This window comes from Mustelus asterias, chromosome 7, assembly GCF_964213995.1.
Source record: "Mustelus asterias chromosome 7, sMusAst1.hap1.1, whole genome shotgun sequence".
Taxonomy (NCBI): Eukaryota; Metazoa; Chordata; class Chondrichthyes; order Carcharhiniformes; family Triakidae; genus Mustelus; species Mustelus asterias.
Window position 1 is genome coordinate 126,819,810 of NC_135807.1, and position 15,049 is coordinate 126,834,858.

The window sequence follows — 15,049 nt, forward strand, 5'->3', positions numbered from 1 at the left end:
CAATCAATCAATCCCCACCCCAATCAATCAATCCCCACCCCAATCAATCAATCCTCACTCCAGTCAATCAATCCCCACCCCAATCAATCAATCCTCACTCCAGTCAATCAATCCCCACCCCAATCAATCAATCCCCACCCCAATAAATCAATCCCCGCCCCAATCAATCAATCCTCACTCCAGTCAATCAATCCCCACCCCAATCAATCAATCCCCACCCCAATCAATCAATCCCCACCCCAATCAATCAATCCCCACCCCAATCAATCAATCCCCACCCCAATCAATCAATCCCCACCCCAATCAATCAATCCTCACTCCAGTCAATCAATCCCCACCCCAATCAATCAATCCTCACTCCAGTCAATCAATCCCCACCCCAATCAATCAATCCCCACCCCAATCAATCAATCCCCACCCCAATCAATCAATCCTCACTCCAGTCAATCAATCCCCACCCCAATCAATCAATCCTCACTCCAGTCAATCAATCTCCACCCCAATCAATCAATCCCCACCCCAATCAATCAACGCCCACCCCAATCAATCAATCCCCACTCCAATCAATCAATCCCCAGTCCAATCAATCAATCCTCACTCCAATCAATCAATCCCCACCCCAATCAATCAATCCTCACCCCAATCAATCAATCCCCACTCCAATCAATCAATCCCCACCCCAATCAATCAATCCCCACTCCAATCAATCAATCCCCACCCCAATCAATCAACCCCCACCCCAATCAATCAATCTCCACCCCAATCAATCAATCCCCACCCCAATCAATCAATCCTCACTCCAATCAATCAATCCCCACCCCAATCAATCAATCCCCACTCCAATCAATCAATCCCCACCCCAATCAATCAATCCCCAGTACAATCAATCAATCCCCACCCCAATCAATCAACCCCCAGTCCAATCAATCAATCCCCACTCCAATCAATCAATCCCCACCCCAATCAATCAACCCCCACCCCAATCAATCAATCCCCACCCCAATCAATCAATCCCCACGCCAGTCAATCAATCCCCAGTCTAATCAATCAATCCCCATCCCAATCAATCAATGCCCACCCCAATCAATCAATGCTCAGTCCAATCAATCAACCCCCAGTCCAATCAATCCATTTTCACCCCAATCAATCAATCCCCACCCCAATCAATCAATCCCCAGTCTAATAAATCAATTCCCATCCCAATCAATCAATCCTCACCCCAATCGATCAATCCCCAGTCTAATCAATCAATCCCCATCCCAACCAATCAATCCCCACCCAAATCAATCAATCCCCACCCCAATCAATCACTCCCCAGTCCAATCAATCAATCCCAACCCCAATCAATCAATGCTCACCCCAATCAATCAATCCCCAGTCTAATAAATCCCCATCCCAACCAATCAATCCCCACCCCAATCAATCAATCTCCACCCCAATCAATCAATCCGCACACCAATCAATCAATCCCCACCCCAATCAATCAATCCCCACACCAATCAATCAATCCCCACCCCAATCAATCAATCCCCACCCCAATCAATCAATCCCCACCCCAATCAATCAATCCCCACTCCAATCAATCAATCCCCACACCAATCAATCAATCCCCACCCCAATCAATCAATCCCCACACCAATCAATCAATCCCCACACCAATCAATCAATCCCCACCCCAATCAATCAATCCCCACACCAATCAATCAATCCCCACCCCAATCAATCAATCCCCACACCAATCAATCAATCCCCACCCCAATCAATCAATCCTCAGTCCAATCAATCAATCCCCACACCAATCAATCAATCCCCACTCCAATCAATCAATCCCCACCCCAATCAATCAATCCCCAGTCCAATCAATCAATCCCCACCCCAATCAATGAATCCCCAGTCCAATCAATCAATCCCCACTCCAATCAATCAATCCCCACCCCAATCAATCAACCTCCACCCCAATCAATCAATCCCCACCCCAATCTATCAATCCCCACGCCAGTCAATCAATCCCCAGTCTAATCAATCAATCCCCATCCCAATCAATCAATGCCCAGCCCAATCAATCAATGCCCAGTCCAATCAATCAACCCCCAGTCCAATCAATCAATTTTCACCCCAATCAATCAATCCCCACCCCAATCAATCAATCCCCAGTCTAATAAATCAATCCCCATCCCAATCAATCAATCCTCACCCCAATCGATCAATCCCCAGTCTAATCAATCAATCCCCATCCCAACCAATCAATCCCCACCCCAATCAATCAATCCCCACCCCAATCAATCACTCCCGAGTCCAATCAATCAATCCCAACCACAATCAATCAATCCTCACCCCAATCAATCAATCCCCAGTCTAATCAATCCCCATCCCAACCAATCAATCCCCACCCCAATCAATCAATCTCCACCCCAATCAATCAATCCGCACACCAATCAATCAATCCCCACCCCAATCAATCAATCCCCACACCAATCAATCAATCCCCACCCCAATCAATCAATCTCCACCCCAATCAATCAATCCACGCACCAATCAATATATCTCCACCCCAATCAATCAATCCCCACCCCAATCAATCAATCCCCACCCCAATCAATCAATCCCCACACCAATCAATCAATCCCCACCCCAATCAATCAATCCCCACCCCAATCAATCAATCCCCACACCAATCAATCAATCCCCACCCCAATCAATCAATCCCCACACCAATCAATCAATCCCCACACCAATCAATCAATCCCCACCCCAATCAATCAATCCCCACACCAATCAATCAATCCCCACACCAATCAATCAATCCCCACACCAATCAATCAATCCCCACACCAGTCAATCAATCCCCACACCAATCAATCAATCCCCACCCCAATCAATCAATCCCCACACCAATCAATCAATCCCCACACCAATCAATCAATCCCCATCCCAACCATTCAATCCCCACCCCAATCAATCAATCCCCACCCCAATCAATCAATCCCCACACCAATCAATCAATCCCCACACCAATCAATCAATCCCCATCCCAACCATTCAATCCCCACCCAAATCAATCAATCCCCACACCAATCAATCAATCCCCACACCAATCAATCAATCCCCACCCCAATCAATCAATCCCCACACCAATCAATCAATCCCCACCCCAATCAATCAATCCCCACCCCAATCAATCAATCCCCACACCAATCAATCAATCCCCACACCAATCAATCAATCCCCATTCCTACCATTCAATCCCCACCCCAATCAATCAATCCCCACCCCAATCAATCAATCCCCACACCAATCAATCAATCTCCACCCCAATCAATCAATCCCCAGTCCAATCAATCAATCCCCACCCCAATCAATCAATCCCCATCCCAACAAATCAATCCCCACCCCAATCAATCAATCCCCAGTCCAATCAATCAATCCCCACCCCGATCAATCAATCCCCAGTCCAATCAATCAATGCCCACCCCGATCAATCAATCCCCAGTCAAATCACTCAATCCCCATCCCAACCAATCAATCCCCACCCCAATCAATCAATCCCCACCCCAATCAAACAGTCCCCACCCCAATCAATCAATCGCCACCCCAATCAATCAATCCCCACCCCAATCAATCAATCGCCACCCCAATCAATCAATCCCCACCCCAATCAATCAATCCCCACCCCAATCAATCAATCCCCACCCCAATCAATCAATCCCCAGTCCAGTCAATCAATCCCCACCCCGATCAATCAATCCCCAGTCCAATCAATCAATGCCCACCCCGATCAATCAATCCCCAGTCAAATCACTCAATCCCCATCCCAACCAATCAATCCCCACCCCAATCAATCAATCCCCACCCCAATCAATCAATCCCCACCCCAATCAATCAATCCCCACCCCAATCAATCAATCCCCACCCCAATCAATCAATCGCCACCCCAATCAATCAATCCCCACCCCAATCAATCAATCCCCACCCCAATCAATCAATCCCCACCCCAATCAATCAATCCCCACCCCAATCAATCAATCCCCACCCCAATCAATCAATGCCCACCCCAATCAATCAATCTCCACCCCAATCAATCAATCCCCAGTCTAATCAATCAATCCCCACCCCAATCAATCAATCCCCACCCCAATCAATCAATCCCCACCCCAATCAATCAATCCCCACCCCAATCAATCAATCCCCACCCCAATCAATCAATCCCCACCCCAATCAATCAATCCCCACCCCAATCAATCAATCCACACCCCAATCAATCAATCCCCACCCCAATCAATCAATCCCCACCCCAATCAATCAATCTCCACCCCAATCAATCAATCCCCAGCCCAATCAATCAATCCTCACCCCAATCAATCAATCCCCACCCCAACCAATCAATCCCCACCCCAATCAATCAATCCCCACCCCAGTCAATCAATCCCCACCCCAATCAATCAATCCCCAGTCTAATCAATCAATCCTCATCCCAACCAATCAATCCCCATCCCAATCAATCAATCTCCACCCCAATCAATCAATCCCCACCCCAATCAATCAATCCCCACCCCAGTCAATCAATCCCCACCCCAATCAATCAATCCCCACCCCAGTCAATCAATCCCCACCCCAATCAATCAATCCCCAGTCTAATCAATCAATCCTCATCCCAACCAATCAATCCCCACCCCAATCAATCAATCTCCACCCCAATCAATCAATCCCCAGTCTAATCAATCAATCTCCACCCCAATCAATCAATCCCCAGTCTAATCAATCAATCCTCATCCCAACCAATCAATCCCCACACCAATCAATCAATCTCCACCCCAATCAATCAATCCCCAGTCTAATCAATCAATCTCCACCCCAATCAATCAATCCCCAGTCTAATCAATCAATCCTCATCCCAACCAATCAATCCCCACCCCAATCAATCAATCTCCACCCCAATCAATCAATCCCCAGTCTAATCAATTAATCTTCACCCCAATCAATCAATCCCCAGTCTAATCAATCAATCTCCACCCCAATCAATCAATCCCCAGTCTAATCAATCAATCCTCATCCCAACCAATCAATCCTCACCCCAATCAATCAATCCCCACCCCAATCAATCCCCACCCCAGTCAATCAATCCCCACCCCAATCAATCAATCCCCACTCCAATCAATCAATCCCAACCACAATCAATCAATCCTCACCCCAATCAATTAATCCCCAGTCTAATCAATCCCCATCCCAACCAATCAATCCCCACCCCAATCAATCAATCTCCACCCCAATCAATCAATCCGCACACCAATCAATCAATCCCCACCCCAATCAATCAATCCCCACACCAATCAATCAATCCCCACCCCAATCAATCAATCTCCACCCCAATCAAACAATCCACACCCCAATCTATATATCTCCACCCCAATCAATCAATCCCCACCCCAATCAATCAATCCCCACCCCAATCAATCCACCCCCACACCAATCAATCAATCCCCACCCCAATCAATCAATCCCCACACCAATCAATCAATCCCCACACCAATCAATCAATCCCCAAACCAATCAATCAATCCACACCCCAATCAATCAATCCCCACAGCAATCAATCAATCCCCACCCCAATCAATCAATCCCCACCCCAATCAATCAATCCCCACCCCAGTCAATCAATCCCCACCCCAATCAATCAATCCCCAGTCTAATCAATCAATCCTCATCCCAACCAATCAATCCCCATCCCAATCAATCAATCTCCACCCCAATCAATCAATCCCCACCCCAATCAATCAATCCCCACCCCAGTCAATCAATCCCCACCCCAATCAATCAATCCCCACCCCAGTCAATCAATCCCCACCCCAATCAATCAATCCCCAGTCTAATCAATCAATCCTCATCCCAACCAATCAATCCCCACCCCAATCAATCAATCTCCACCCCAATCAATCAATCCCCAGTCTAATCAATCAATCTCCACCCCAATCAATCAATCCCCAGTCTAATCAATCAATCCTCATCCCAACCAATCAATCCCCACACCAATCAATCAATCTCCACCCCAATCAATCAATCCCCAGTCTAATCAATCAATCTCCACCCCAATCAATCAATCCCCAGTCTAATCAATCAATCCTCATCCCAACCAATCAATCCCCACCCCAATCAATCAATCTCCACCCCAATCAATCAATCCCCAGTCTAATCAATTAATCTTCACCCCAATCAATCAATCCCCAGTCTAATCAATCAATCTCCACCCCAATCAATCAATCCCCAGTCTAATCAATCAATCCTCATCCCAACCAATCAATCCCCACCCCAATCAATCAATCCCCACCCCAATCAATCCCCACCCCAGTCAATCAATCCCCACCCCAATCAATCAATCCCCACTCCAATCAATCAATCCCAACCACAATCAATCAATCCTCACCCCAATCAATTAATCCCCAGTCTAATCAATCCCCATCCCAACCAATCAATCCCCACCCCAATCAATCAATCTCCACCCCAATCAATCAATCCGCACACCAATCAATCAATCCCCACCCCAATCAATCAATCCCCACACCAATCAATCAATCCCCACCCCAATCAATCAATCTCCACCCCAATCAAACAATCCACACCCCAATCTATATATCTCCACCCCAATCAATCAATCCCCACCCCAATCAATCAATCCCCACCCCAATCAATCCACCCCCACACCAATCAATCAATCCCCACCCCAATCAATCAATCCCCACACCAATCAATCAATCCCCACACCAATCAATCAATCCCCAAACCAATCAATCAATCCACACCCCAATCAATCAATCCCCACAGCAATCAATCAATCCCCACCCCAATCAATCAATCCCCACACCAATCAATCAATCCCCACACCAGTCAATCAATCCCCACACCAATCAATCAATCCCCACCCCAATCAATCAATCCCCACACCAATCAATCAATCCCCACACCAATCAATCAATCCCCATCCCAACCATTCAATCCCCACCCCAATCAATCAATCCCCACCCCAATCAATCAATCCCCACACCAATCAATCAATCCCCACACCAATCAATCAATCCCCATCCCAACCATTCAATCCCCACTCCAATCAATCAATCCCCACACCAATCAATCAATCCCCACACCAATCAATCAATCCCCACCCCAATCAATCAATCCCCACACCAATCAATCAATCCCCACCCCAATCAATCAATCCCCACCCCAATCAATCAATCCCCACACCAATCAATCAATCCCCACACCAATCAATCAATCCCCATCCCAACCATTCAATCCCCACCCCAATCATTCAATCCCCACCCCAATCAATCAATCCCCACACCAATCAATCAATCTCCACCCCAATCATTCAATCCCCAGTCCAATCAATCAATCCCCACCCCACTCAATCAATCCCCATCCCAACAAATCAATCCCCACCCCAATCAATCAATCCCCAGTCCAATCAATCAATCCCCACCCCGATCAATCAATCCCCAGTCCAATCAATCAATGCCCACCCCAATCAATCAATCCCCAGTCAAATCACTCAATCCCCATCCCAACCAATCAATCCCCACCCCAATCAATCAATCCCCACCCCAATCAAACAGTCCCCACCCCAATCAATCAATCCCCACCCCAATCAATCAATCCCCACCCCAATCAATCAATCCCCACCCCAATCAATCAATCCCCACCCCAATCAATCAATCGCCACCCCAATCAATCAATCCCCACCCCAATCAATCAATCCCCACCCCAATCAATCAATCCCCACCCCAATCAATCAATCCGAACCCCAATCAATCAATCCCCACCCCAATCAATCAATCCCCACCCCAATCAATCAATCCCCACCCCAATCAATCAATCCCCACCCCAATCAATCAATCCCCACCCCAATCAATCAATCCACACCCCAATCAATCAATCCCCACCCCAATCAATCAATCCCCACCCCAATCAAACAGTCCCCACCCCAATCAAACAATCCTCACTCCAATCAATCAAACCCCACCCCAATCAATCAATCCCCACCTCAATCAATCAATCCCCAGTCCAATCAATCAATCTCCACTCCAATCAATCAACCCCCACCCCAGTCAATCAATCCCCACTCCAATCAATCAATCCCCACCCCAATCAATCAATCCCCACCACAATCAATCAATCTCCACTCTAATCAATCAATCCCCAGTCTAATCAATCAATCCCCATTCCAATCAATCAATCCCCACCCCAATCAATCAATCCTCACTCCAATCAATCAATCCCCATCCCAATCAATCAATCTCCACTCCAATCAATCAATCCCCACCCCAATCAATCAATCCCCACCTCAATCAATCAATCCCCACCCCAATCAATCAATCCCCACCTCAATCAATCAATCCCCAGTCCAATCTATCAATCCGCACACCAATCAATCAATCCCCACTCCAATAAATCAATCCCCACCCCAATCAATCAATCCCCACCCCAATCAATATATCTCCACCCCAATCAATCAATCCCCACACCAATCAATCAATCCCCACCCCAATCAATCAATCCCCACCCCAATCAATCAATCCCCAGTCTAATCAAACAGTCCCCACCCCAATCAATCAATCCCCACACCAATCAATCAATCCCCACACCATTCAATCAAACCCCGCCCCAATCAATCAATCCCCGCCCCAATCAATCAATCCCCACCCCAATCAATCAATCCACCCCCCAATCAATCAATCCCCACCCCAATCAATCAATCCACACCCCAATCAATCAATCCCCACCCAAATCAATCAATCCCCGCCCCAATCAAACAGTCCCCACCCCAATCAATCAATCCCCACCCCAATCAATCAATCACCACCCCAATCAATCAATCCCCACCCCAATCAATCAATCCACACCCCAATCAATCAATCTCCACCCCAATCAATCAATCTCCACCCCAATCAAACAGTCCCCACCCCAATCAATCAATCCCCACCCCAATCAATCAAAACCCACCCCAATCAATCAATCCCCATCCCAACCAATCAATCCCCACCCCAATCAATCAATCCACACCCCAATCAATCAATCTCCACCCCAATCAAACAATCCCCACCCCAAGCAATCAATCTCCACCCCAATCAATCAATCTCCACCCCAATCAAACAGTCCCCACCCCAATCAATCAATCCCCACCCCAATCAATCAAAACCCGCCCCAATCAATCAATCGCCACCCCAATCAATCAATCCCCACCCCAATCAATCAATCCCCACCCCAATCAATCAATCCCCACCCCAATCAATCAATCCACACCCCAATCAATCAATCTCCACCCCAATCAATCAATCTCCACCCCAATCAAACAGTCCCCACCCCAATCAATCAATCCCCACACCAATCAAACAAAACCCACCCCAATCAATCAATCCCCATCCCAACCAATCAATCCCCACCCCAATAAATCAATCCACACCCCAATCAATCAATCTCCACCCCAATCAATCAATCCCCACCCCAATCAATCAATCTCCACCCCAATCAATCAATCTCCACCCCAATCAAACAGTCCCCACCCCAATCAATCAATCCCCACCCCAATCAATCAAAACCCACCCCAATCAATCAATCCCCACCCCAATCAATCAATCCCCAGTCCAATCAATCAATCCCCACCCCAATCAATCAATCCCCACCCCAATCAATCAATCCCGAGTCCAATAAATCAATCTCCACCCCAACCAATCAATCCCCACCCCAATCAATCAATCCCCACCCCAATCAATCAATCCCCAGTCCAATCAATCAATCCCCACCCCAATCAATCAATCCTCACCCCAATCAATCAATCCCCACCCCAATCAATCAATCTCCACCCCAATCAATCAATCCCCACTCCAATCAATCATTCCCCAGGCCAATCAATCAATCTCCACCCCAATCAATAAATCCCCACCCCAATCAATCAATCCCCACCCAATCAATTAATCTCCACTCCAATCAATCAATCCCCACCCCAATCAATCAAACCCCACCCCAATCAATCAATCCCCACCCAATCAATCAATCCCCAGCCCAATCAATAAATCCCCACCCCAATCAATCAATCCCCACCCAATCAATCAATCCCCACCCCAATCAATCAATCCCCACCCAATCAATCAATCTCCACCCCAATCAATCAATCCCCACTCCAATCAATCATTCCCCGGGCCAATCACTCAATCCCCACACCAATCAATCAATCTCCAGTCCAATAAATCAATCGCCACCCCAATCAATCAATCTCCTGTCCAATCAATCATTCCCCAGCCCAATCAATCAATCCCGACCCCAATCAGTCAATCCCCACCCCAATCAATCAATCCCCACCCCAATCAATCAATCCCCACCTCAATCAATCAATCCCCACCCCAATCAATCAATCTCCACCCCAATCAATCAATCCCCACCCCAATCAAACAATCCTCACACCAATCAATCAATCCCCACCCCAATCAATCAATCCCCACCTCAATCAATCAATACCCAGTCCAATCAATCAATCTCCACTCCAATCAATCAACCCCCACCCCAGTCAATCAATCCCCACTCCAATCAATCAATCGCCACCCCAATCAATCAATCCCCACCCCAATCAATCAATCTCCACTCCAATCAATCAATCCCCAGTCTAATCAATCAATCCCCATTCCAATCAATCAATCACCACCCCAATCAATCAATCCTCACTCCAATCAATCAATCCCCATCCCAATCAATCAATCTCCACTCCAATCAATCAATCCCCACCCCAATCAATCAATCCCCACCTCAATCAATCAAACCCCACCCCAATCAATCAATCCCCACCTCAATCAATCAATCCCCAGTCCAATCAATCAATCTCCACTCCAATCAATCAACCCCCACCCCAGTCAATCAATCCCCACCCCAATCAATCAATCCCCACCCCAATCAATCAATCCCCACCTCAATCAATCAATCCCCAGTCCAGTCAATCAATCCCCACTCCAATCAATCAATCCCCACCCCAATCAATCAATCCCCACGCCAATCAATCAACCCCCACCCCAATCTATCAATGCCCACGCCAGTCAATCAATCCCCACTCCAATCAATCAATCCCCACTCCAATCAATCAATCCCCACTCCAATCAATCAATCTCCACTCCAATCAATCAATCCCCACTCCAATCAATCAATCCCCACTCCAATCAATCAATCCCCACGCCAATCAATCAACCCCCACCCCAATCTATCAATCCCCACGCCAGTCAATCAATCTCCACTCCAATCAATCAATCCCCACCCCAATCAATCAATCCCCAGTCTAATCAATCAATCCCCATCCCAATCAATCAATCCCCACCCCAATCAATCAATGCCCAGTCCAATCAATCAATCCCCAGTCCAATCAATCAATCCCGACCCCAATCAGTCAATCCCCACCCCAATCAATCAATCCCCACCCCAATCAATCAATCCCCACATCAATCAATCAATCCCCACCCCAATCAATCAATCTCCACCCCAATCAATCAATCCCCACCCCAATCAATCAATCTCCACCCCAATCAATCAATCTCCACCCCAATCAATCAATCCCCACCCCAATCAAACAATCCTCACTCCAATCAATCAATCCCCACCCCAATCAATCAATCCCCACCTCAATCAATCAATACCCAGTCCAATCAATCAATCTCCACTCCAATCAATCAACCCCCACCCCAGTCAATCAATCCCCACTCCAATCAATCAATCCCCACCCCAATCAATCAATCCCCACCCCAATCAATCAATCTCCACTCCAATCAATCAATCCCCACCCCAATCAATCAATCCCCACCTCAATCAATCAATCCCCACCCCAATCAATCAATCCCCACCTCAATCAATCAATCCCCAGTCCAATCAATCAATCTCCACTCCAATCAATCAACCCCCACCCCAGTCAATCAATCCCCACCCCAATCAATCAATCCCCACCCCAATCAATCAATCCCCAGTCCAGTCAATCAATCCCCACTCCAATCAATCAATCCCCACCCCAATCAATCAATCCCCACGCCAATCAATCAACCCCCACCCCAATCTATCAATCCCCACGCCAGTCAATTAATCCCCACTCCAATCAATCAATCCCCACTCCAATCAATCAATCCCCACTCCAATCAATCAATCCCCACTCCAATCAATCAATCCCCACTCCAATCAATCAATCCCGACGCCAATCAATCAACCCCCACCCCAATCTATCAATCCCCACGCCAGTCAATCAATCTCCACTCCAATCAATCAATCCCCACCCCAATCAATCAATCCCCAGTCTAATCAATCAATCCCCATCCCAATCAATCAATCCCCACCCCAATCAATCAATGCCCAGTCCAATCAATCAATCCCCAGTCCAATCAATCAATCTTCACCCCAATCAATCAATCCCCACCCCAATCAATCAATCCCCAGTCTAATCAATCAATCCCAATCCCAACCAATCAATCCCCACCCCAATCAATCAATCTCCACCCCAATCAATCAATCCCCACCCCAGTCAATCAATCCCCACCCCAATCAATCAATCCCCAGTCCAATCAATCAATCGTCACCCCAATCAATCAAGCCCCACCCCAATCAATCAATCCCCAGTCTAATCAATCAATCCCCATCCCAACCAATCAATCCCCACCCCAATCAATCAATCTCCACCCCAATCAATCAATCCCCACCCCAGTCAATCAATCCCCACCCCAATCAATCAATCCCCAGTCTAATCAATCAATCCCCATCCCAACCAATCAATCTCCACCCCAATCAATCAATCCCCAGTCTAATCAATCAATCCCCATCCCAACCAATCAATCCCCACCCCAATCAATCAATCCCCACCCCAATCAATCACTCCCCAGTCCAATCAATCAATCCCCACCCCAATCAATCAATCCTCACCCCAATCAATCAATCCCCAGTCTAATTCATCAATCCTCACCCCAATCAATCAATCCCCAGTCTAATCAATCAATCCCCATCCCAACCAATCAATCCCCAACCCAATCAATCAATCCCCACCCCAATCAATCACTCCCCAGTCCAATCAATCAATCCCCACCCCAATCAATCAATCCTCACCCCAATCAATCAATCCCCAGTCCAATCAATCAATCCCCACCCCAATCAATCAATCCTCACCCCAATCAATCAATCCCCAGTCTAATTAATCAATCCCCATCTCAACCAATCAATCCCCACCCCAATCAATCAATCCCCACCCCAATCAATCAATCTCCACTCCAGTCAATCAATCCTCACTCCAACCAATCAATCCCCACCCCAATAAATCAATCCCCACACCAATCAATCAATCCCCACCCCAATCAATCAATCCCCACCCCAATCAATCATTCCCCACCCCAATCAATCAATTCCCACCCCAATCAATCAATCCCCACCCCAATCAATCAATCCCCACCCCAATCAATCAATCCCCACGCCAATCAATCAATCTCCACCCCAATCAATCAATCTCCACTCCAATCAATCAATCCCCACCCCAATCAATCAATCCTCACTCCAGTCAATCAATCCTCACTCCAATCAATCAATCCCCACTCCAATCAATCAATCCTCACTCCAATCAATCAATCTCCACCCCAATCAATCAATCTCCACTCCAATCAATCAACCCCCACCCCAATCAATCTCCACTCCAATCAATCATTCCCCACTCCAATCAATCAATCCCCACCCCAATCAATCAATCCCCACGCCAATCAATCAATCTCCACCCCAATCAATCAATCTCCACTCCAATCAATCAATCCCCACCCCAATCAATCAATCCTCACTCCAGTCAATCAATCATCACTCCAATCAATCAATCCCCACCCCAATCAATCAATCCTCACTCCAGTCAATCAATCATCACTCCAATCAATCAATCCCCACTCCAATCAATCAATCATCACTCCAATCAATCAATCTCCACCCCAATCAATCAATCCTCACTCCAGTCAATCAGTCCTCACTCCAATCAATCAATCATCACTCCAATCAATCAATCTCCACCCCAATCAATCAATCCCCACCCCAATCAATCAATCCCCACTCCAATCAATCAATCCTCACTCCAATCTATCAATCCTCACTCCAGTCAATCAATCCTCACACCAATCAATCAATCATCACTCCAATCAATCAATCTCCACCCCAATCAATCAATCTCCACTCCAATCAATCAATCCTCACCCCAATCAATCAATCCCCAACCCAATCAATCAATCCCCACCCCAATCAATCACTCCCCAGTCCAATCAATCAATCCCCACCCCAATCAATCAATCCTCACCCCAATCAATCAATCCCCAGTCCAATCAATCAATCCCCACCCCAATAAATCAATCCTCACCCCAATCAATCAATCCCCAGTCTAATTAATCAATCCCCATCTCAACCAATCAATCCCCACCCCAATCAATCAATCCCCACCCCAATCAATCAATCTCCACTCCAGTCAATCAATCCTCACTCCAACCAATCAATCCCCACCCCAATAAATCAATCCCCACACCAATCAATCAATCCCCACCCCAATCAATCAATCCCCACCCCAATCAATCATTCCCCACCCCAATCAATCAATTCCCACCCCAATCAATCAATCCCCACCCCAATCAATCAATCCCCACCCCAATCAATCAATCCCCACACCAATCAATCAATCTCCACCCCAATCAATCAATCTCCACTCCAATCAATCAATCCCCACCCCAATCAATCAATCCTCACTCCAGTCAATCAATCCTCACTCCAATCAATCAATCCCCACTCCAATCAATCAATCCTCACTCCAATCAATCAATCTCCACCCCAATCAATCAATCTCCACTCCAATCAATCAACCCCCACCCCAATCAATCTCCACTCCAATCAATCATTCCCCACTCCAATCAATCAATCCCCACCCCAATCAATCAATCCCCACGCCAATCAATCAATCTCCACCCCAATCAATCAATCTCCACTCCAATCAATCAATCCCCACCCCAATCAATCAATCCTCACTCCAGTC